A 23,429-nucleotide genomic window follows, 5' to 3' on the forward strand; every position below is an offset into this window, starting at 1 on the left:
TGGACTGATTTGAAACGTAAGCTGTTTGAAATACACAGAGGTTGTCAGACAAGAATTATGAAGGTCATCCCATACAATTGCAGGCGCTGAGAGAACATGAATGACGTTTTACTCGCCTCCAAGTGTGAGGCTGAGTTCTCAAGTAGTTCCGCACTCTCTCAGCATTCAATATAAAACCGTAGCCAAACTAACCGTGCTGTTATACACAGGAGAATAATCCTACTTGCTACTTTACTGACACATTTAATTACAAACATATTATTATATACTGTCCTTTAAGTAACCCAAAAACCTAAAAGAAAAAAAAAAAACGTTTTTTGAAAAACTAAAAATGTCTATTCAAATTTATTTTACATAAATGTTGCTATATAATGTATGTAGCTACTACTAGCTAACTACACTCAGAGATGTTCACAATCACAGCTTGAAAGATGGCAAGTGGTAAGTAAGTACTGACTTCTTACTTTTAATTAATTTGAATGTGACAAAAACCAAAAAATATTATTGAACTGTACTCTCCATGGCATGAGTAATCAATAGAAAAAAAGGCATTTTGGGGGTGAACTATTCCTTTAAGTTGCATGCTGTTTCATCAGTTCCATTATACCGTACTTTATTAATGACGCTGCAGTTGGCAAACAACCGCACAGCGTTGTTTTTGACAACACAATTTATTTATTGTTATAAATAATGTAATATAATCCCACGTGGGTTTAAAACTTTTATGCTCTTTGGGTGAATGTATCCCATTGTGAAAACAACCATTTTGTCTTTTAGATGGGTGGTTTTCACAGTGGTTTCATCACTTGATTGGTGACATATGGCTTTGTGCTGCTCTGTCAGTTCTGTGCTCTATTATTAGTGTGGTTATGCGAAAGGGTGAACGCACTATAGTACTTGGGCAACTTTATTATTTCTTCCTACTTGTTTTTACTGCTCTTATAAATATAGCTTTACCACAGCGATGATCTGGACGGCCATTATGGACATATTGATCTTCATAATGAACTGGGTCCTTATGAGTGAGTGCATTAGAGTAATGAGTGTTGCATAAAATTGGAATGGGAGGAAAGGTAAACTCTCGCATCACTGCACACATAAAACTATTACGATAGTCTTTTATATCGTTGCTGTCGAGTGGAAACCTCGTATGTCCAAAACCGTTCGATTTTTATTATTATTTGTAAAACAAGCTTACAAGCGAGCTTGTTGATCTGCGATTTTCACTATTTTTGTGCAGTCATTTAAGAAAAATACACCTAGTGTGAAGTGAGCAGTGCTATTTATGTGTCCCGCGAAGCATGACCCTGGGCGTACAACAAACTTTGAGCACTTTGTGCCAAGATGTAGGTCAAATGTAGGCCATGCTTCAGAGCCCGGACAAAGCCAGATGTTGGAGCTCAGCTCCTTCCAGGAGCACCGCTCAAAAAAACATAAAAGGTTGAAATATGGGAATACAAGGTTTCTGCCTGACAGCAACGATATTATGTGGCTTGCTGGAAGCTGTACTCTGTTTAAAAGAAGTACTTCATCTAGGAGGTGTCAGTGGGCATCATCTAGGTGTTATAAAGCTCTTAGAAATGAGAAATTAAAGTTCAGCCAGTGTTACATCGGATGAGTCTTTCATCATGGTATTCAATCATACAGTGTTTTGTTTAGCACCGAGGTAAACCCTGAAAACCCCATAATACTGTGAGATATCCATTAGCCCGTCGCTGCTCCTACATTACCTTGCAGACATATCTGTCTGCAAGGTGATAAAAAACAACAACATATTCATTATATTTGTTAGCCAAATAGACCCTAGCCTTCGTGTTCTGGGAGAGAACATTCAGCAAAAAAATAGCAGATTTACGAGCTCTAGGAAAAAGGAAATGTTTTTCATAATATAACATCAATATTAAAAAAGAAAAGTTTCTCTTCTCTATCTATCTCCTGACCATAAAGTTGTTAACTATAAAGGTTTCTTTTCTACCTAAAGCTCCTGACCATACATCTCCATTGTCATCAGTGTTAATTTTGACAGCAAAGATTGATTTAGTTTTAGTCATAGTCTTGAGTTTTTAGACCTGACTCTTCTTCACTGGTCCCTCCTTAACATTTTAGCTTAGTTTTATTGTTGACAAAATTCTAAATATTTAGTCTTTAGTCATCATAGCTATATTTTTCATCATAGTTTTAGTCGACGAAATGAACACTGATTGTCATCAGGATGTAACGGTCCCAGGTCTAACTCTGAATCAGGTTTTCCTTCCTCTAATGGAGAAGACTCAGGAGATTGCTCTGAACGTTGTTATTATCTAACCCAGATGAGCCATGTCCCCTGCTGCCAATCAAGCAAGCAAGTGAATGTTGGGGGACAGAGCCTTCAGTGTGCCAGCCCCCCCACAATGTGGAACTCTCTCCCAAGAATGGAGATTCAACATGCTCCAAGGCTGCCTTGAAAAGACACCTATTCTCTCACAGCTCATCCGCACTGCCCGCGATGCGACGCAAGCGTTGAAATCTCATTAAAATATATTTGTTTCAAATTAGGACGTGACCTACTGTGAGCGACAATGCGTCATGCTGCGACGTTGTCCACCCCTCCTGGTTGTTCATTGTTTTTGAAGTAAAGTGTCCTTCGGTTGTTATTATTATTAATCATGTGTGCCATGAACACCACCTTGCCTGCATGCATGTAATGAAGCTGCATCCACATGGGAACGGTGTGGCTCCAGTGTGGATCTCTGACTTCATGTGGCCAACCTGTGATCTCAGCATCTGAGTGATGACATCAGTCTTCCATGACATCATTATGATTCTACATCTGGGAAAGGTTTCCGCCCGTTCCTAGCGCCATTGACTTACATTAACATATCATTATATAAATTAAAGTTATACATATTTGATAATAATGTAAGCCAGTGTGTAAAAAATGCATGGAGGTACTAAGTTAGCCGATTGGCAGTGTGCACAATACATTTGTCACAGATTGGTCCAGTCAGTGGTTTGCAAGACACGCTGTCATCAGTGTAACATGAGCTCATCTTGTATCTTACTCCTACACGAGGTCCTCCTGGAATACAGTTTCACAGCAGACCCTGCAGCTATGTATGCAGCTATGCAGTGGCGTCAGTTCAGCAAAAGCTAGGGTATGGCAAAGATGAGAGTCCTCATGGAAAATAGGCATTACATTTTGGATAACACGGTTCTATTGTGAAAATAGCAGATCTACATGCTCACAACGCCTCGCGCTGCGAGGCGTTGTGAGCATGTAGATCGGCTATTTTCACAATGTCTTAAAAAAAAAAAACTTTTGTCAGTTTTTACACAGGTTTCTACGGTTTCTTGGGCTGGATATGGCAGCCTGGAATGGTTTTTAAAGTGCAGCTAAACTTAGCATGTTAGTAAACGTGCCACAATTAACAATAATGCATTGCACCTGTGCAGCTGACCTGCGGAACCTGGTAATATACCATTTTGTCAAGTGTGTAGAATATAATTATAATACCTTGTTAAAGTGACCATTATGTTACATTTTGCATTTGTAGTTATTTTACTGTCATTTAACAACATAATAACCAGCGCAGATAGACAAAGACACATTCGTGGATTTATATTTAAAAGTAACTTCCCCCCTGGACCCAGGGTATGGCAGCTGCATACCCCTGCCATACCCAATTGACGCCCCTGCAGCTATGCTCTGTGCTTGGCTAGGAAAGTAGTTTCTGGCTGTATGGCTTCTCAGCTTTGTCCACAGGGTATTTTTGGAGCTGTGTGAAGCACAGGCTCCCTATACGTGGCTGTGTGGGTCTGTCTGTCTGTCTGTCTGTGTGTATGTAGCCTGAACATCCTAAACTTCGGCACGCTACTAGTCCCACAGTTTTGCCACCACACACTCGCGCCATATGTCAAATCGACCGGCTTACTCGGGAATCGTGGGCTAGTAACTTGCTAAGAGAAAGGTTCAATAGTTTAATTGATATTAATTTATTAGTGAATTAATTTTCCCCATTGACTTATAATGGGAATCGCAAAAACTCACATTCAATTATTTGTCTCTCGCAAACCATAGGGGCTAGAGTTTCAAGACTTGGAGAGGAGGTTCATAATGATTTCAAGAATTAAATAAAAAATAATTGTGTCATTTGGCCGCATGGTGGCGCCATAACACCCCACTTTACGTTTTGGCCTGTAACTCTTGAACCGTAGGTCGGAAAATTAAAAATATTTTTTCCCTGGATTCCTTGGGCCATGACGCATCTCCCCATATAGGCCACGCCCATTTGCGCCATGATAGATTTTCCGCCATCTTGAATTTTCTCCAAAACACACTTTTTGCTCCTTTTCCTACATATTTTCTTCAAATGTCACAAAAATCGGTACACATGATCCACACACACACACACACACACACACACACACACACAGACACACACACACACACACACACACACACACACACACACACACACACACACACACACACACACACAGCTCCACTTCACACGGGTGTGATTTTATTTAAATGAGGGTTAATCAGCAGTTATTTCTTAAAAAAAATAAAAAGGCTGTGTGATCAAATGGAGCTGTAATCATACAAGACATTATCTCCTGCCATCTGTGGAGGCTCTCTATTGACACTGGGTTAGGTGGTAAAGAACTATCTGTGGAGGCTCTCTATTGACACTGGGTTAGATGGTAAAGAACTAAATTTCTACCACTTTTTCTAGTCACGTGTTCAAATACTGGATTCTGATTGGCTAAATTCCGGAGGTTATGACAAAACAACTGCCGCAAAGTTGTATGAGGACTTGTCCGAGATCAATGCACCTCAGTGTACATCCGGGGACTTCAGGAGGTAGTCGGAACACCTTTCCCCCAACCAACAAATGACGGTGGCAACGGTCCTATGTTTACTAACGTGCATGCTATAGTCGCCGATTTATTTGGATCCAATGCAATCCGCCAACTTTAAAGCCCCTTTTCTCTGAACCTATGCCTTTCTGGAAGCGAACAGCCTCTATTTACGGCCGGAACGGTACTTCTAACTGACGTTAGCTTAGCTGTAAGCTAGACGCATGGATTAGTATGGAGTTGGCGCCATCTGTTGGTGAGTAGAAGATGTTGTTTGTGGAACTATCTGCTGTCTCGCGGAAGTTTTATAGGCAATAATGATTGTAACTTAAGATCCTTGCAAGTTACAACTATGTGTTTTCTTTCATGTATACGGGAAAAAGTGGTAGAAAAGCTATTTACCACTCGGGGTCGGACATTATGCTCTCATAATGTCCTGAGTGAGGGTGTTATCGGACTCGGCTGCGCCTCGTCCGATAACACCCTCACTGCGGACATTATGAGAGCATAATGTCCTCTCACTCGGGGTAAATTGCTTACGTCACTGCTCACCCGGCCATTGTATTGTGCATACTCGCAAACGAAAAACAATTAATAGAAGACACACACACATGTCAATACACTTAATTTAGTACCACATTCTGCGGAACTAAAGGTACGTAATTACCGTGGCTCACTCGCAGCAGAGTTTGGGTTATGTTGCAGGCTCAAGAGTCTGTTTGATTTCTCCAAGCAGTGCTGTAGGTTGAACTGTGACCCCCTTTCTAACAACTCTCCAGTCTAGCGGTGTCAGGTAGCATAGCGTGCATGCAGTCTCCCTGGCCACCTTGCTTTCTCCATAGGAAGAGAGAGGGGGTTGACTTCAACTTGTTTTCAAATGTTGTTCACTGAGTGCTGGTTCCAGTCTCTGGCTTTGGGTTAAGCCTTTCACTACGATACAAAGGCTACCTGGCTCTAGGGATGGGACGATATGAAAATGTCATATCACGATTATTGTGAAGAAAGAAATCGTGATTTACGATATTATCACGACGCGTTGTGAGCTTGTAGATTGTCTATTTTTTGGCAAAGACATTTGATAGAGAGTGAAAAAAAGACTGTATCAAGTATGTACGTACGGTATATTATAAGTACCTTTTACCAATTATAGAGGGTTTAAGTGGTACCGGATATGCAGCTCGGCAAATAAATGTGAATTGATCCCAGTGCATGACGGAGGACGATCTCACGATAAATAAAATCTCCACGATACGAATATCTTGAGTGTTTTTTATCACGATAAACGATAATATCGCTTATCGTCCCATCCCTACCTGGCTCCAGATTCTGTGTAACTCGGTTTCAGGATCTGACTTGGACTTGACTTGACCTAAGCAAATCCGAATCAAAATTAGTTATCAATGGGACAGGTTCCCAATGGACAGTGGTTCTCTAACAATTCAAGTCAACAAGTCAATGACCCCCAAACTGAGTGGCATTAGGCCACAAACCCCCATTTTAAAAGATGTTCCAGAGACCCCCATAAGACAAGATTTTTTCTTGCATATCCTTGCATGTTTGGTGACATCTGAATTCAAGGAATGGGCTAGCCTGGGTGGAAACTATTAGAAATAAGGGGGGAAAAACAACTTCACATAACCAATGCAAAGACTTCTGTGGCGTTCTTTGATAATATGGAATGGGATTGGGATTGGTTTTCAAAGCGGTGGTTGTAGGTTTGTTACAGCTGGTTTTCTCTGGTGTCCGAGCCCGTTCAATGAATTTAGATTTCCCCAGACACAACAGTAGGTGGAGATCTCTGGTCGTCTGGCTGCAGTACGTGAGACTGTAGACGGCAAGATAACATTGCAGAGAGTGACTCAATGAATAGTCTTCTTATACATCATACATGGGCTACATGCGGCCCCACCTTCATGCGGCCCGCAAGTTAATATCAGAATACTGATATATTCTTGGTTTCAGCTGTTCCAAACATGGAAACATGGCTCACTTACCTCAGTCTGTATTAGAAGTGTAATAACACATATAAGACAATTATTGTCTTTTTTATATCAAATGTATTTGTATTTAAGTTCATAAAGTTAACATAAGGATAAATAAATGCATTTGAATGAAATAAAAAATATACTTTTCAGGATTCAAATTCAAAAATATCAAAAGATTATTCAGGATTCCAAATAACAAATAGCAAAGTAGCAGATCAGTTCAAAACAACGTGTTGCAGTGCAACGTGTTTTGAGCTTGTAGATCGTCTATTTTTGCTACTTTTCTGTAACATAAAATGACGGAGTAGGGCATTCATTTAAGAAAAAAGTTTAAATAAAACGAGATAAATGTTCGATCTTCATTTAGCTGGAGACCCCCCCCCCCCCCTCGAGGTTCCAGGACCCCACTTTGAGGAAGCACTGCCTTAGGGAACGTCTGTGAATGAAACAAGCCTAAAATAGTTTCACGATTTGTTCTACAACATAAATTACACCCATTAACATCTCATCCTTGAATTTTAAAGCCTTTTATATATGCTTTTTTAATTGTGTGGTTCAACACTTAACACTGAGGATTTTAATGCGTGTCGTTAACTTGCACTGTTAACTTAACCGTAAACCAATCCTTTCTACGAGTAAAATGTACGAATATACAATCATTCCTGTTTCTATGACGGCATGACAAACAACCACTTCGGCAAACTTGTGTGAAATCACCCACGAGGCAGGAGACCAGGTCACAAAAATAGTGCTGACCCAGGACTACATTACAAACAAAATGGCCGCGCCATACAGTAGATTTATGTGCTTCTACTCTGTGCTACACACAGTAGCACTTCATGCATTTCCATGGCACTGGCCTCCAATGCACTCCACTCGCTCATTTAAACCAATCACATTACAGTACACCATGTTTAATGGCAGCATTTGCTGCCTTGCATTATTCTGAGGGGCTGCAACGCGCTCTGAGAAGGTAATCTTTTACTGTGAACGTGCGTTAAACATTGCCTACAGTACCATTGCTCTTCTTGCATCCCCCCGAGCCTCGGCACTTCGCCCACTCTGGCCCCGGTAATACGTCTGTAAACAGTAACATCCTGGGTGTTAGCGTAGGGCACAATTATTACATAATCGTCTAATCGCGATTATTTGACATAATCGTCATAATAGTTTCCATGTTGATTCTTTTTTAAAGGCAAATAGTGGAAATAGCAGATCTACAAGCTCGTAGATCGGCTATTTCCACTATCAATGTTCTTTAAGTATAAAGTTGTCAAATATGTCGATAATTACTCTGTATATTTAGGTGTCATAACTTCCATGTGCAACTTCAAAGCCTAAAAGCCAAACAGAAATGTAATTGTCAACAACAAAAACACAATTAAATCGTTAATCGCAATTATTTGAGAGACAATTAATCGTCATGTAAAATGTCATAATCGTGACAGCCCTATGTTAGCGTCCCTATTCTGGAAATGTCTTAAACTCATACCGGTATTAGGCAAATATACAGGCGACAATAGGCTAGTAATTTACGAGCTCATAACTTGCCACAATGCAATGTAGAGAGCTTGTAGCTTGTTGTGAGCTTAGATCGGCAATTTTGGCAAAGATATTTGGTGTTGAGAGAAAAAAAAGAGGGCCCCGGAAGGAATCAACTATACAGGTAGTGTAACCCAATGGTTCTCAAACTACATGTATTTCATGTCAATGTCAAGGACCCCCAAATGTGTATTTGGCCGTGGACCCACAGCAGAGAAGATTTGTGTTTAAAATGTGAACTTGAAATTTGAACTTCCCAACACTTTCAAGACATCATCGCCTGCTGTTGCCATGTTATTTTCACAACTGAGAGGCGTTTGTTTGTATTTGCTTTCTTTCTTGTTCTTCATTGCTGTTGTCGACCTTATTCTGGGAAAGGTACACTCTGGTAGGTGATGTTGTGTTTGATAAGAGCCTGAGGGTGTGTGTGTGTGTGTGTGTGTGTGTGTGTGTGTGTGTGTGTGTGTGTGTGTGTGTGTGTGTGTGTGTGTGTGTGTGTGTGTGTGTGTGTGTGTGTGTGTGTGTGTGTGTGTGTGTGGATAGATAGATAGATAGATAGGTAGATACCTTTATTATCCCAAGGGGGAAAATCAGTTGGCCAGAGGCAGTACAGCAGTATAAGGTTATTTACAAAGTTACAGAGAAGTAAGAAAAAAGATAAAGATAAATAAAAAACAAGAACAGAGTACAGTAAAGAGCAAGGTACGTCTGGAAAGGGAACGAATAATATATATATATTAAGGCTGGGACTTTAACTGATTAATTGCGATTAATTAATTACAGAAAATTAACGCGATTAAAAAAATTAACGCGTTTTAATCACACTTAGTTTTTGCACCACAGAACCTTCAGTTTCGGGCATACCGATCATAGCGATGCACCAACCAAGAAGAGTCAACAAACGCAAAGGGAGAAGTAGCCGTTCAGAGCGCTTATTTGCTTGGCCCAGTGGATGCTCACTCGTTGATTCAAAATGTCGTACAACAAAATGTGTTTTACTTGAACAAAATGCTTCTCAGGTCAAATATCGCTGTGCGATTAAAATGCGATTAATTGCGATTAATTAATCACAGAGCCTGTAATTAATTAGATTAAAATTTGTAATCGCATCCCAGCCCTAATATATATATATATACATAAAGTGTCCTTAGGCACATCAATAGTACAGTGCCCCCACATCAAAGTGACCATAACAGTCAATGATAGTTAGTGCAACAAGTATCTCACCATCATGTCGTGTGTGTGTGTGTGTGTGTGTGTGTGTGTGTGTGTGTGTGTGTGTGTGTGTGTGTGTGTGTGTGTGTGTGTGTGTGTGTGTGTGTGTGTGTGTGTGTGTGTGCGCGTGTGTGTGTGCGTGTGTGCGTGTGTATAGTATGTGTGTGTGTGTGTGTGTGTGTGTGTGTGTGTGTGTGTGTGTACAGTGTGTGTACAGTGTGTGTGTGTGTGTGTGTGTGTGTGTGTGTGTGTGTGTGTGTGTGTGTGTGTGTGTGTGTGTGTGTGCGCACACGTGAACATGAAACTAAAGTAAAAGCCTGAGGAGTCTCATGACTTTCATTACAAGATCTATCCATCTGTTTCCGCGAGAATTTACTATATTAAATCACTTTTTGTATCGATTGATTTGATTAGTTTGATTAACTGTTGCCCCTCTAATAAAATTATCCTCACAGAGTAAACACAATGCAGTTCCAGATGTTCCTTCAGCTAAGTGTTGGAGATTTACGGGTCCATTTGGTTTCAGTTTACGCTCTCAAGAGTTAAATTATTGTTAAATATCTGCAAATTACATCTGAGAGGCTGAATCTCATCAAATTGTGGTCCTTGGCTCAAATGCCAATAAACCCAATAAATAATGGACCTTGATATGAAAAGGGTTGAAAACCACTGATGTGGTTAATTGTTGTAGGGCTATTAGAATTAGATTTTTTTTTTTTCTTTTTTTTTTCAAGTAATATTCAGTCAATTCAATTTGGGGCAATTTTTAGTTCGTTCTCAGGAGGTTGAAAGTTGCCACATTCCTCACATTGTCACGCCCAAGTAAATAAAACATAAAATCGTCTCAGTGACAATATGCGCTATAGCAGCACAAAAGCTTGCAATGCCACGGTCATAGCTGTTGAATCAATTACATACAAGGACAAGATATCCATAATTATGCACACATGCATACTCATAAAGTGAGTATTGCTTGCCATCTACTGTACATGTTACAATCTCTCATCCCATCTCACCCAAGGCAACCGAAAAGAATTTAAACAGCTCTTTTCATTCAAAGCCTTCATTCTGTTTTAACAAAGAAGTATGCTTAGGGAAACGCACGCACGCGCACACACACACACACACACACACACGCACACACAAACACGCACACACGCACACCAGAGTTCACTCACAAGTTAATGATTATCCCTAGCTGAGAGAACAAATCTGGTTGGCAAGACTAGGGATGGGACGATATGAAAATGTCATATCACGATTATTGTGCCAAAAGAAATCGTGATTCGCAATATTATCGCCATAATCAAAATCCATTATCCTGGGGCAGAACATTTGCCAAAGGGTTAGGGTAGCCGGCGTTGTGAGCTTGTAGATCGACTATTTTTTGGCAAAGACATTTGATAGAGAGAGGAAAAAAGACTGTCAAGTACGTATATTATAAGTACCTTTTACCAATCATAGAGGGTTTAAGTGGTAGTGGATATGCAGCTCTGCAAATAAAAGGTGAATTGATCCCAGTGCATGAGGGAGGACGATATCACGATATGTTAAATCTCCACGATACGATTATCGTGAGTGTTTTTTATCACGATAAACGATAATATCGCTTATCGTCCCATCCCTAGGCAAGACTCCGGGATGGATTCTGACTAGAGCATCTATGTGTGAATGTGTTTAAGTTACTACTGTGTGCGTGCGGGCGGGCGGGCGTGTGGTGATGTTGTTGTTTTTTCGTACTTTGCCTCTCTCCTTTCTTTGTGCCATATGGAATGAATCTCACGGCGGGACAGTGGCCACTGAGCTTCATTCAGTAATTGTGTTTGTGGCCTTTGGCAGGGCGCCATGTCAACCCCACCATCACCACCACCCAACGAGAGACGCAACATCAAAGAGCGTCTGGCTGATTTCTGTCTGAGTGGAGCCACTTCTTCTGCCACATACATTAAACATCATTTTGCACAGAAATGCTGTGCAAATAAAATCAAATCCCGATTATAACCCTTGAGAGGGTACGGATGTAACCTAAACGTACCCTTACCCGGTCCGCTTTGGTTACATCTGCACCCTCCAGAGTTACGCATGGATAACTCCACAATGAGGATTTGACTGTGTACAAGAGTGTTTCTAAACTGGCGCCACAGCTAGTTTATGTTTTCATTTGAGTTGACTTATTTTACTCATAATGGCATACACATTTACATCTCCTTTTCATCTCTATCTCCTTTTGGCAGTTGACCCCCCCCCCCCCCCCCCCCCGTCATTTTAAATCAGAAGCTCATTACACATGATAAATGGCTGACGCATTTTACAGTGGTGGGGTCAAGGACAAAACTGGAAGGCATGCACCCGAAATATACACTTCCTCTTTGCCAGTGTAATGCCTGCTAGGATCAGACTGGTTCTAATTCCAGTTCTTGGCAGGACATGAAAGCCTACACTAGTACATACATACGCACTCACACATGTGCATGCACATACACACGCGCGCTGGCAAGCACGCACGCGCACACACACACGCACGCACGGCGCACGCACAGCGCACGCACAACACACACACACACACACACACACACACACACACACACACACACACACACACACACACACACACACACACACTCAGACGCACAAATAACAGATAACCACTATGACTGTGTGGAAGCCCTCCTCCTTACATGTATATCTACTCTTTATTCCTCCATCCCTTCATCCCTCTATCTCTCCCTTGTTTCGTTTTTCTAGTTTATAGGCGCGATAAATGGACAAAGAGAGATAAATGGACAAAGAGAGATAAATGGACACTCAGAAGTCTTATTTGTCCCCAGGTGAAGATGGGAGCTAAATCTCTGTTTATGTTTCTCACCGTAGGCTACCTCTACTACATGTACTGTGTATGTGTCTCTGACACTCTCTCTCTCTCTCTCTCTCTCTCTCTCTCTCTCTCTCTCTCTCTCTCTCTCTCTCTCTCTCTCTCTCTCTCTCCTGCTTCCCTCTCTCCTTATTTCTCAATCTCCCTCTCTGTCTCTCTTTATCTATGTCTTTCCATCCTCTTCTTGATCAACTCTCACTCCATCTCTCTCTCTCTCTCTCTCTCTCTCTCTCTCTCTCTCTCTCTCTCTCTCTCTCTCCCTCTCTCTCTCCCCAGGGTAGAACAGACGTTCTCTCAGTTCTCTCTTTACAACCATCTGTCTCTAAGCCAGGGATTAAATGATTCACTTACCAGCCTCATTTTAATCTTGCCTGTCATACACTCACTCACACATGCTCACGCACACACACACACACACACACACACACACACACACACACACACACACACACACACACACACACACACACACACACACACACACACACACACACACACACGCACACACACACGCGCACACACACACACGCACACACACACGCACACACACACACACACACGCACACACACACGCACACGCACACACAGCATCCAGTGATCATATGGTACAGAGTATGGCTACTGGATTGCACATGTCTGTCAATTAACAAGTTGGGTAGAGTTTTTTATTTATTTCATTCCATGTGTCCCACATATATATACTGGTTGAAACTAGTGCAGGTTGCAAATTGCATGAAACAATTTCCATGCAACTAGTCAGTTACACAAAGCATTAAAAAAATAATCAGTCTTATGCAACACACACAAATTAAACATTTACCCCTCTAATGTTAGCTATCTTTTTCTCTCTGCACAATCTGGATCATGGAGCTACATTTGTATCTTTGTCTTGGTATTGTTTTATTTTCTCACTGGATGATAGTTCACTTGTTCTTTTTCTGGTATTGACTTAGTTATATAATGGCTTAATCTTAAAATGGGAAGAGAGCTGTCTGAGGCCAAACAGTGTGTGTGTGTGTGTGTGTGTGTGTGTGTGTGTGTGTGTGTGTGTGTGTGTGTGTGTGTGCGCGCGCGTGTGTGCGTGCGTGCGTGCGTGCGTGTAGTGTGTGTGTGTGTGTGTCTGTGTGTGTGTGTGTGTCTGTGTGTGTGTGTGTGTGTGTGTGTGTGTGTGTGTGTGTGTGTGTGTGTGTGTGTGTGTGTGTGTGTGTGTGTGTGTGTGTGTGTGTGTGTGTGTGTGAAAGGCGAGAGAGACAATGGATCATCTAACGATCCAGATCAAATGATCCTCTGACAAAGTTTGATAAAAGTTTACTTTTTTCTTTGTGTAAGTGCATTGCAGAATGCTTTACACCATTCAACTCATGTGTAACTTGTTTAAACTAGAACTACGTTTAAAGTAGCTAAAGTTAGCTGCAATCTAAAGTTTGAAGATGTCATCTCGTAAAACCAGCCTAAGATGAGCAGAAAAACAATCTCATAGCACTATCCAAGAATGTTTGCCACGATTTTTCAATGATTTATTACTTGGAAGGATGCAAGAACCTCTTGCAAAATATCTTGCACAGCCTTAAAATAATAATGCACTGTTGTTTGTCTATGGAGGTTTGAGACTCATAACCCCTTCTGTGAAACATGCGAACTGGCTTGAAGCGTTGTCGGCTGTGTGGCGGGTGGAGGAGAGATGAGAAGCTGTGTCCAATTTTGATCAAATCTTATTCCCCATGAAGAGCAAAAGCTCTTTTGTTAGAATATCTTAACACACACTGGGGGTTAAGTTGTGCCAAAGGGACATTTCTTTTTCATGATCAATAACTCTGCTGTCCGATTCCTCAGCTCTGAAGGTGATTAGCCTAGCTTTAAGAAATAGCTGTCGGGGCTAACAACAGAACAACACTCTTATCCAGGGGTTTTCAAACTCTTTTGACTCAGGGCACCCCTGTAAATAACACTTTCATCCACGGCACCTCTGAATCACACTGTTGATTTTCAGAATATTACATCATATTGGAGAAAAATCTGTTTCCATCAGAACTGACTGAAAATTACTTTATACTTGACATAACCACTTGGGGATAAGGTTCACCAAAAATAGCCGATCTACAAGCTCACAACGCATATATTTTTGGTGAACTTTGGCCATAGATGGAAAAATAACTAATCAAGTACAGTGCAAAGCAGGTCTGTTAGTGATATTGATGAATTCCAAATGTTATCAAATGATTCTGGGTCACCCCTGGACTGACATCATGGCACCCTAGGGTGCCGCGGCACCCACTTTGGGAAACCCTGCTCTTATCAACAACAGTCTACTCTGCCATGTTGTTTACTGCTTCAGTGTGCTCCTGAATATCATTTTTGTGAAATGTTCCTACTTTCGAGCCCTGCTAAAATGTTGCACTTTTGAGCGAATTCATAACAAAGTACATAAAGCGGCTTTGTGTGATTTTTGGAGACGTCTATCTGGAAGGGACTTACTTCACTTTGGCAATAACCCGGCTAGAGTGTGTGCCTCATACGCCGGTACGCCTGGTCCAAGTAGGCGGGAAAATAATGGCCTTGGTTGACCACAAAACTGGGGCAGAGGGGACCTAGCACAGACCCATTAAGCACCCCCACCACACCACACATTCAGTAGATGGAAATCTGCAATATTTTCCCAGATATGACAGCATGGCCCTCTCTTTCTCCATTTCAATAATTGATCAGCTCAGATGCCACTCTCTGGTCTCATGGAAATGCACAAATCTTCTCTCGTCCATTTAAAGGAATATGAATTCATGTAGTCTCGCTGGTCTGTAGTTCTTGTTAAGTGGTGAATGTAATGTCTAGTCTCAGTCAAGGCGTATCAATGTGAATAATGTAAGCAATGTAAGTGTGATAATATAGTCCCCACTCCTTTGTGGGTACAGTATATATTTTTTTTGTAACACTACATTTGCACACACTGTATTTAACCCATCCTAACCATTAGGACCAGTGGGCATTATTTAACCCATTAAGATCTGGAAAGTATCTGTGTCATTTTAGATTTTAACCACTTAACCTTGACCTTATTTTATACTTTAGCTATTAAAATAGCTGATCTACAAGCTCATAGTGCGGCACGAGTGCCCTTGTGCCGCACTATGAGCTTGTATATCTACTATTTTTTTTAAATCATGAAAATGTGTGAAAATCTTTGAATATATATATATTTTTAAAGCGAACTTTTGTAACTCAAATCTTTTCTTCCGGGGGTCCCTGGAACAACATATTTTGAGATGGGGTCCGCGGCTAAATACATATAATTTTGGGGGTCTTTGACATGAAAAAGTTTGAGAACCACTGATCATAGAAATGTACGTTTTTCAAAAAAGTTTGAAGGATGGTTTGTGTGCGTGTGCGTGCGTGTGTACAAAAGTACTGTGATAGGTGATGAGTGCTGTCTGTCTATATATGCATGGGTGGGCAAGTTGGTACTCTGTCGAGGTGCCAACTTGTGATTTGTTATTATATCAGGTCACACTTGTAGTTGGTCACGTACCCGAGAACGCTGCTCCCTCATTGGCTAAAGGACCTGCCTTTGTTCTGTCAGACGGCACAGAAAGTAGTACTTTCCCGCTCTGCATGTGCAATTAATAATGGTGTTTCCTTTTTTCCATCTAGAAGGAGGGAGGGGGGGCTATCTGATGTTTGCTAAGAACATTTAAAATGTGTATTATTATTATGTATGGAAATCCGTGGTTTGGAAACATTGCTTACATGGCAGGTGTTCCTTTGTGTGAGGATGAATGTCACCCATACATGTCAGTAGAAATGAAGGCATACAGGAAAACAAAAAACATGTTAACACAGATGATGACGCTGAACATGAACATTTACAATTACTCTACTATTTGAGCATTTACCAGATGAGTGACTTACAATTCAATTAAAATGTATTATAGTGCCAAATCACAACAAGTTGTCAGACCTAACAGCACAGAGCAGAGACTCAACAGTTCCCCCCCTTGAGCAAGCATTTGGCGACCGCGGCAAGGAAAAACATCCCTTTAACTAATTCCCAGCCAATTCTAATTTCCTGGTACTCCCAGCCAGCCAGATCATCTTTCATCATCTTTTTGACCATATTCCATCACATTCTGTTAACACCTGTGCAGTCAAATATCTCTACCTGTTGAATTAATCCCTCTGCACAGGTGTTAACAGAATGTGATAAAAGATGATGAAAGATGATCTGGCTGACTGGGACTACCTAAAAAAGAATAAAATCATATTTGGCTGGGAATGAGGGAAAAACCCTAGAGCTGAACCAGGCTCTATGATGGGCGACTGTCTGCCCTTGACTTAGAAGTGCAAGTTCCTGAACTCTTGTAAAAAAAAAAGGGCAAGGTAAATGGTACCGTAAATGGAGCGCAAAAGAAAACGAGAAAATGGTGCTGAAAAGGAATAGAATGGTCTGTTTACATGGGACACAATTTGACATATCTCCACATAATGATACCATGAGGCATTATGTGCCAGAGATGATGCACAGAGCAATTTGTTTTTACTTCGATCTACCTGGTTGCACCACCAGGCAACCTTACATTTGTCTGCTCTTAATGCTGCCGCAAAGTTCTCTGTGTTAGTTTAAATCTGAGAATACAGGCATATTTGCACACTTTACACACCAGGAGTAACACGAATAAACAATACAAAAATGTGTTTATTTCACATAAAATGTGTATTTTGTAACTTGCCTCATTTAAAGCACAGGTTGATGATTATTTGTGCTGAAAAATCAACCTTGTTTCAGAAAATAAGTATGTTGCTTAATTGCCTCGTTATAATCGCACATTGTGTGTGCATGCAGGTACTCATAACACAAACAGCAGTTTAAATGTATGACCTCCAGTTACCAGAGACATACAGACAGTATGCTCTGGTACAATAACCTTAAACGATATGAAACAACCAAGTGCTGTACCTATAATTACTGTTTATACCTAACATCAGTGCTTCCCAGCCCTAGCTCTCAGGGGTCCACTGGTAAGGATGTTAATTGTGTTCACCTTGCATCTATGTATAGCAGTCTAAACAGGGACAGTCATTAAAGTAATTTAAAATGGAAAGCCAGCAAGTTGCAAGGTGCCAAGGATCCACTGCTCTAATTTATTGTGGGTTTTATATAACAGTTGCCTTTGCATGCATGGTATCTGAGGTGGCGGTCACCCCCGTGTTGGAAACGAAAGTGGCAGCAGAATCTCTGGCGAGAGACCAGCAACATTGGAACTGGGAAGAAGGGGAAAAGGTGAGGGATGTTTGTTGGCAATTAAAAACATTGAGGACGTGATATTATTTACCAAGGTGTCTGAAGGGCAGTCGCTGGCTGAGAGATGGTCACAGCCAAGTGGGTAGTAGGTAGCCTGGCGGGCCATCCCACACACTGCAGGTTTGGCACTAGGGGCCGTGGCTTAGAGCAGTGGTTTTCAACCCTTTTCATATCAAGGTCCATTATTTATTCGGCATTTGAGCCACAGACCAGCTTTTGATGAGATTTAGCCTCTCAGACCCAAAACCTTGATTTATTTTGTTGTCGATGGATACGATTTTGTCCACAAATCCATCCTGTATTGATGTGGTACCAATAGGAGAGATAACAGGCCAACGTTGATCAAATCAATAATTCTTCTACATTCTCTAATTGAGTGGACTTGTAAGTAATGCTGATGTTTAACAGTAATTAACTCTTGAGAGCATAAAAAGGAAACCAAATAGACCAGTAACTTAAGGGTCTCTTTGGTTTATTTTGACGCTCTCGTGAGTTGAAGATCTACTGTATAAGGGTCCATTTGGTTACCAACTCTCCATCTTTTAGCTGGGGACCACCTGGAAGCCCCTCAAGGACCACTGCTGGTCCCCGGACCAATGGTTGAAAACCACTGGCATAGAGGGCCGCTGGTTTGTAAACCGTGCAGGGCCCGAGCACTAGGTCACTGGCAGAGGAGTGTGATAGCCACTGGAGCAGGGCCAAATGGTTGGGAATAGTTGTTTGATCATGGATGGAGTAATACAGAGCTCAGTTGTGGACATAGTTACAAATCGGTGCTGTAGCGTTAAAACACAAGAAGTGGATGAGAGTCGAATTTATGCAGGCTTCGGGCAGCTGTAGCAGGGGAGGTGACATTGTCGGTCAAATGTTCATCGCCAGGAGCACAATGGTTAGAAGTCTTTGAGCTGAGTTCCATGGTGAGAAGTGAACTTTAAGAAGTTGTTTGCGCGATGTTTGGGAAAGTAGCTTCTCATCTGTGTGCATGAGATATCGATTGGCGGGATGAAACTAAGTAAGCAAGTTTCAGCTCTCACAGCATATCTCCATATACAGTACACAGATCTCCATATATGGGTACCAGGGGTCTCCATCTATGGGTAACTGGTCCAATATACATCACTGGCCAGATAACAAAGAATGATGTCGCCCTGAGGCGTCTTACTAGTAATAATATTGTGTTGGTTCAAGTACCATATAGCTATGTGATATAGTCCCATTTGTTCTACACATTTTTTGTAGGGGGTTGAGTCCCATATCTTTATACATCGTTCTATCTAAATGCATTTCTATGCCATATGTACTGTAATGCACTTTCTCAACATATCTTTATTTCCAAAAAGTAATAACCAGCACCAGTCAGTTAAACCTACATGCATTATAGTACAAGCTATGAGCTTAATATTGATGACATCAGGGATCTCCATATATGGGCATATTAGGGACAAAGACAGAATGTCATAGGTCAGTTATAGACATTGAGGCGTTATCCGGCCTCTGACAGGCGTTACTAACAAGATACGATTTTCATAGTTCACTAAATCCTGTCCTCATTTCCCCCTACCTTCCCTCCGTGCCGGTACATAAAAAAACAAAACCGAAACGTTTAAGTTCATACTTAATGTAGCTTAGTATACCTCTAATACAGTGGGTTTCAACCTTTTCATATAAAGGTCCATTATTTATTCGGCATTTGAGCCACGGACCACCATTTGATGAGATGTAGCGTCTCAGACCCCTGCCTTAGAATATTTTGTTATTGTTGGATACGATTACACAATTCCATGCTGTATTGATGTGTCACCATAGGAGAGATAACAGGCAAAGGTTGACCATGTATATATTTATTTCTACGATCTAAGATCTATAAGGGTCCATTTGGTTACCAACTCTCCATCATTTCGCTGGGGACCACCTGGAACCCCCTCAAGGACCACTGGTGGTCCCCGGAGTCCCGGACCACTGGTTGAAAAAGAAAACACTGCTCTGATATATCCCAAAGGCACACAAAAGGTTATTTATTTACTGATCCCACAAGCGGAATAACTGTTCTGCATTTGACCCGCCAGTGTTGCTGCTCTGGTGAGCGTGCAGCGCGCGCGGGGGAGCAGATGGGGGTTAAGTAGCTTGCCCAAGGACACTTCCAGATGAAGCCTGGTAGAGCTGAGGATCAAACTGGGGACCTTCTGATTCCCAGCCAGCCGCTCTAACCCACTGAGGCCTAAAGCGGTGCACTGTGTGTGTGTGTGTGTGTGTGTGTGTGTGTGTGTGTGTGTGTGTGTGTGTGTGTGTGTGTGTGTGTGTGTGTGTGTGTGTGTGTGTGTGTGTGTGTGTGTGTGTGTGTGTGTGTGTGTGTGTGTGTGTGTGCGTGCGTGCGTGCGTGCGTGCGTGCGTGCGTGCGTGCGTGCGTGCGTGCGTGCGTGCGTGCGTGCGTGCGTGCGTGCGTTCGTGCGTGCGTGCGTGCGTGCGTGCGTGCGTGCGTGCGTGCGTGCGTGCGTGCGTGCGTGCGTGCGTGCGTGCGTGCGTGCGTTCGTGCGTGCTTGTGCTTGGCTTCTCATAGACAATGTTCCATGTGCATTCATTGTGTGTGTGTGTGTGTGTGTGTGTGTGTGTGTGTGTGTGTGTGTGTGTGTGTGTGTGTGTGTGTGTGTGTGTGTGTGTGTGTGTGCGCGTGCGTGCGTGCGTGCGTGCGTGCGTGCGTGCGTGCGTGCGTGCGTGCGTGCGTGTGTGCGCGCGCACGTCTATTTGTGTTTACTCTCCCTTGGAATTGGGTTGTGTCTGTGGGATGACTGATGAACCCTCCAGAAATTCGTATTGCATAATGTCGGTTGGTGTTGAATCCTAAACAGTGCATTATTGATCAAACAGTGCTCACTTGTTTGTTTTGTGCTGCCACCAGCCATACGGATATGGAGCACAAAGAGAAAGACAGACAGGATATATGGCTTAATATTGCTGCGAAATGTGCTGCACCTGTCTACTGGATCTCACTGTTACGTCTCTCTCTCACTCATGGCTGTCAGTCTAAACTATGTCTAAATTGAATCTGACACCAGTAGAAAAAATGCCTTCCTTTCTATAAACACCAGACAGGTGTATAATAGTATATAGACCTATAAATTCATTTCATATGATAGAAACGGATGATAAAAGTATCACCTTTCCATTGGATTGCGTCCAACACTAAAGCCTTTACTGCGCTGTCTGCTGTCACGGTGCTTAGCGCTAGGGATAGTCCACTTGCCGCGTGTGAATTTTCGTGGCGGCAGCATTTTCCACGCCGAGAACTCATAATCCAGTTCAGTCAGATAACTCACGAAGAGATAGAAAACATTTTATTTATAAAATGTAAACTGTGAATATTATATTTGATCTTGGTGTTCAGGCTCTGCTACATGCAGTATTACTCCCTGCTCAGCACGTTTAGAAGGCAACCATGTAAGAGCAGGGAGATATATACACAGTACCGTAAATAACAACCCCTCAGGGGAAAACGGAACGCTTAACCCATTTAGGCCTAGGATTATTGACTGCTTTAACTATTGAAAAATAGCAGATATACAAGCTCACAGCGCGGCACCGAGTGCCGCGCTGCGAGCCTGTAGATCTGCTACTTTTGAAAAATCATGATTTTTTTTTTTTGCAAGTCTTTGAATATATCTACTCAAAAGCGAACATTTGTAACTCAAATATTTACTTCTGGGTGGTCCCTGGAACAACATATTTTGAGATGGGGGTCCGTGGCCAAATACCTGTAATTTTGGGGGTCCTTGGCATGAAAAGGTTTGAGAACAGCATGATTCAGAGGAAGGATTTAGAAGTCGGGTCAAAGGTCGGGTCAAAGATATTCAAAGACTTGCACTCATTTTCACAATTTTTCAAAAATAGCAGATCTACAAGCTCACAGCGCGGCACTCGGTGCCGCGCTGTGAGCTTGTATATCTGCTATTTTTCTAAAGTTAAAGCATAAAATAATGGTTAAAGTGGTTAAAATCTAACGTGACTCGGGCACATTCCAGGTATTTCAGAGTTAAGGAAGCAGAGGCCGCAAGGGTGGCTGTGGAAGCAAACTAGCGCATACACTGTACAAACCTTCAGTGACACTGACGGCAAGAGAAACAACAGTGATTGATGTGAGCTTCAGTAGACCGCCAAATTGCGAAATTGGTCAAGTGCTTGACAGTCGCATCGCGTGGCACGTCACATACACACACACACATAGAGATGCGCGTGCGTTTTAACCTCTCGAGAGTATATCTGCCTGAACTGGCTACGCATCATTTGTTGTTGTTAAACGAGGAGGCTGTCCATTGATGCTGTGAGGCCAATCCGTTTTGCTGCTGTGTGTGACCCCTGCTGTTCATGGCCTTTAGCTATCAGCAGAGCTGACAAATGATCTGAAAGAAATGGCCTTTTGTCTCAGAACTTTAGTTTGATCAGGTCTACTATAGTTGAAGTTGCTGGGCCTGCTTCATTATAAATGCAGCGCTTATTTGTAGGACAGTTGTATGATGACAGAGATGTGTACAGTAGTGGTAGCCTTGGACTTATACAGTGGTACTGTACTTGCGTGATCAAATGACCAGTGGTGCTTTTGTGTTCCAATCATGTGTTCAAACTATCACACACCTAACGATGAAAACGTTACAGAAATTGTAAACAAAAGATTTAAAACAGCCATACAAAATCAAATAGAACAACAGTTGTTAAAAGCACAATTATTGATACAATTATATTTTTTAAGTGGATGCTTAAAAGATCACTCTAATTTGGCTAGCCTATGTGTTATTTGGCAAGGTAGACAAACGCAGAAATATCACAATTAGCTGTGGGTTGCAAGTCTGGGAGAAATATGACAATATGTGAACACAGCAGCAAGATTTGTCAACTGTTGTGATAAAAGAAGGCTAGCGAATGGAATACAACCACCCAAAGGACTACAAATCAGAGTGACCTCTAGACCTTCTGCAATAAACAGCTGCTAATGCATTTTAAATCTGAGGCTCTTTTCAATGCTGCTATTTGCTCCAAAGCGACTGCAAAAGATTGCTGCTATGTTTCAAAAAAGCTTTATACCGTATATGGTATATAAGGACACAATGCTATACCACCTCCAACTGTATACGTTCTGCATTTTTGACTGTTTTTATTATATTTTGACACTTGCTTTGGCAATGTAAACTTATGTTTCCATGCCAATAAAGCTCACTTGAATTGAATTGAATTGCATTGCGTTGCATTGCATTGCATTGCATTGCAACCTATTGCATAGGTTTGAGCAGAGTGGAGCTGTCCATGGTGCTGAGTAGTGCTGGACAGGTGAGCTGTCTGTGGCAGGCATGTGCACACAGACATCATAAGGGGGCTTGAGCCCCGCCCTTTTATCCATCTGTAAAAAGTGCCCTCTCCAGACCATCAATGCAGTTTTTACTATGGTGAAAGAAATGCGAATGCCCCCTTTCCATGCCATACCTGAAGACAGCATTCAATAGAATGAATTGCCTTGTCCAAACTCTCCTGAACTTGAATGCAGCATCTTATTCTGAAATAATTGCCATCACTGTGTAGAAATCCATGTCATACGCCACATCTCCAGTATTACCTTTTTTATGCTTAATTTTAGTGTGGTATCAAGTACCGTTTTTATAGTGGCAGTGAATGGGGGGAGGGGGCATTTTCATTGCCT

The 23,429-nt window shown here is 41.9% G+C and overlaps 1 protein-coding gene across 1 annotated transcript in view; it reads left to right on the forward strand.

Annotated features, from left to right (window-relative positions):
- mmp17a (matrix metallopeptidase 17a) overlaps positions 1-23,429 on the forward strand; it is a gene marked incomplete at its 3' end in the record, with an annotated part of 110,968 nt that overhangs the window by 15,602 nt on the left and 71,937 nt on the right. The window lies entirely within an intron of this gene.

Source organism: Nannobrachium achirus (assembly GCF_963921795.1).
Source record: "Nannobrachium achirus genome assembly, chromosome: 15".
In the NCBI taxonomy this organism is placed as follows: Eukaryota; Metazoa; Chordata; class Actinopteri; order Myctophiformes; family Myctophidae; genus Nannobrachium; species Nannobrachium achirus.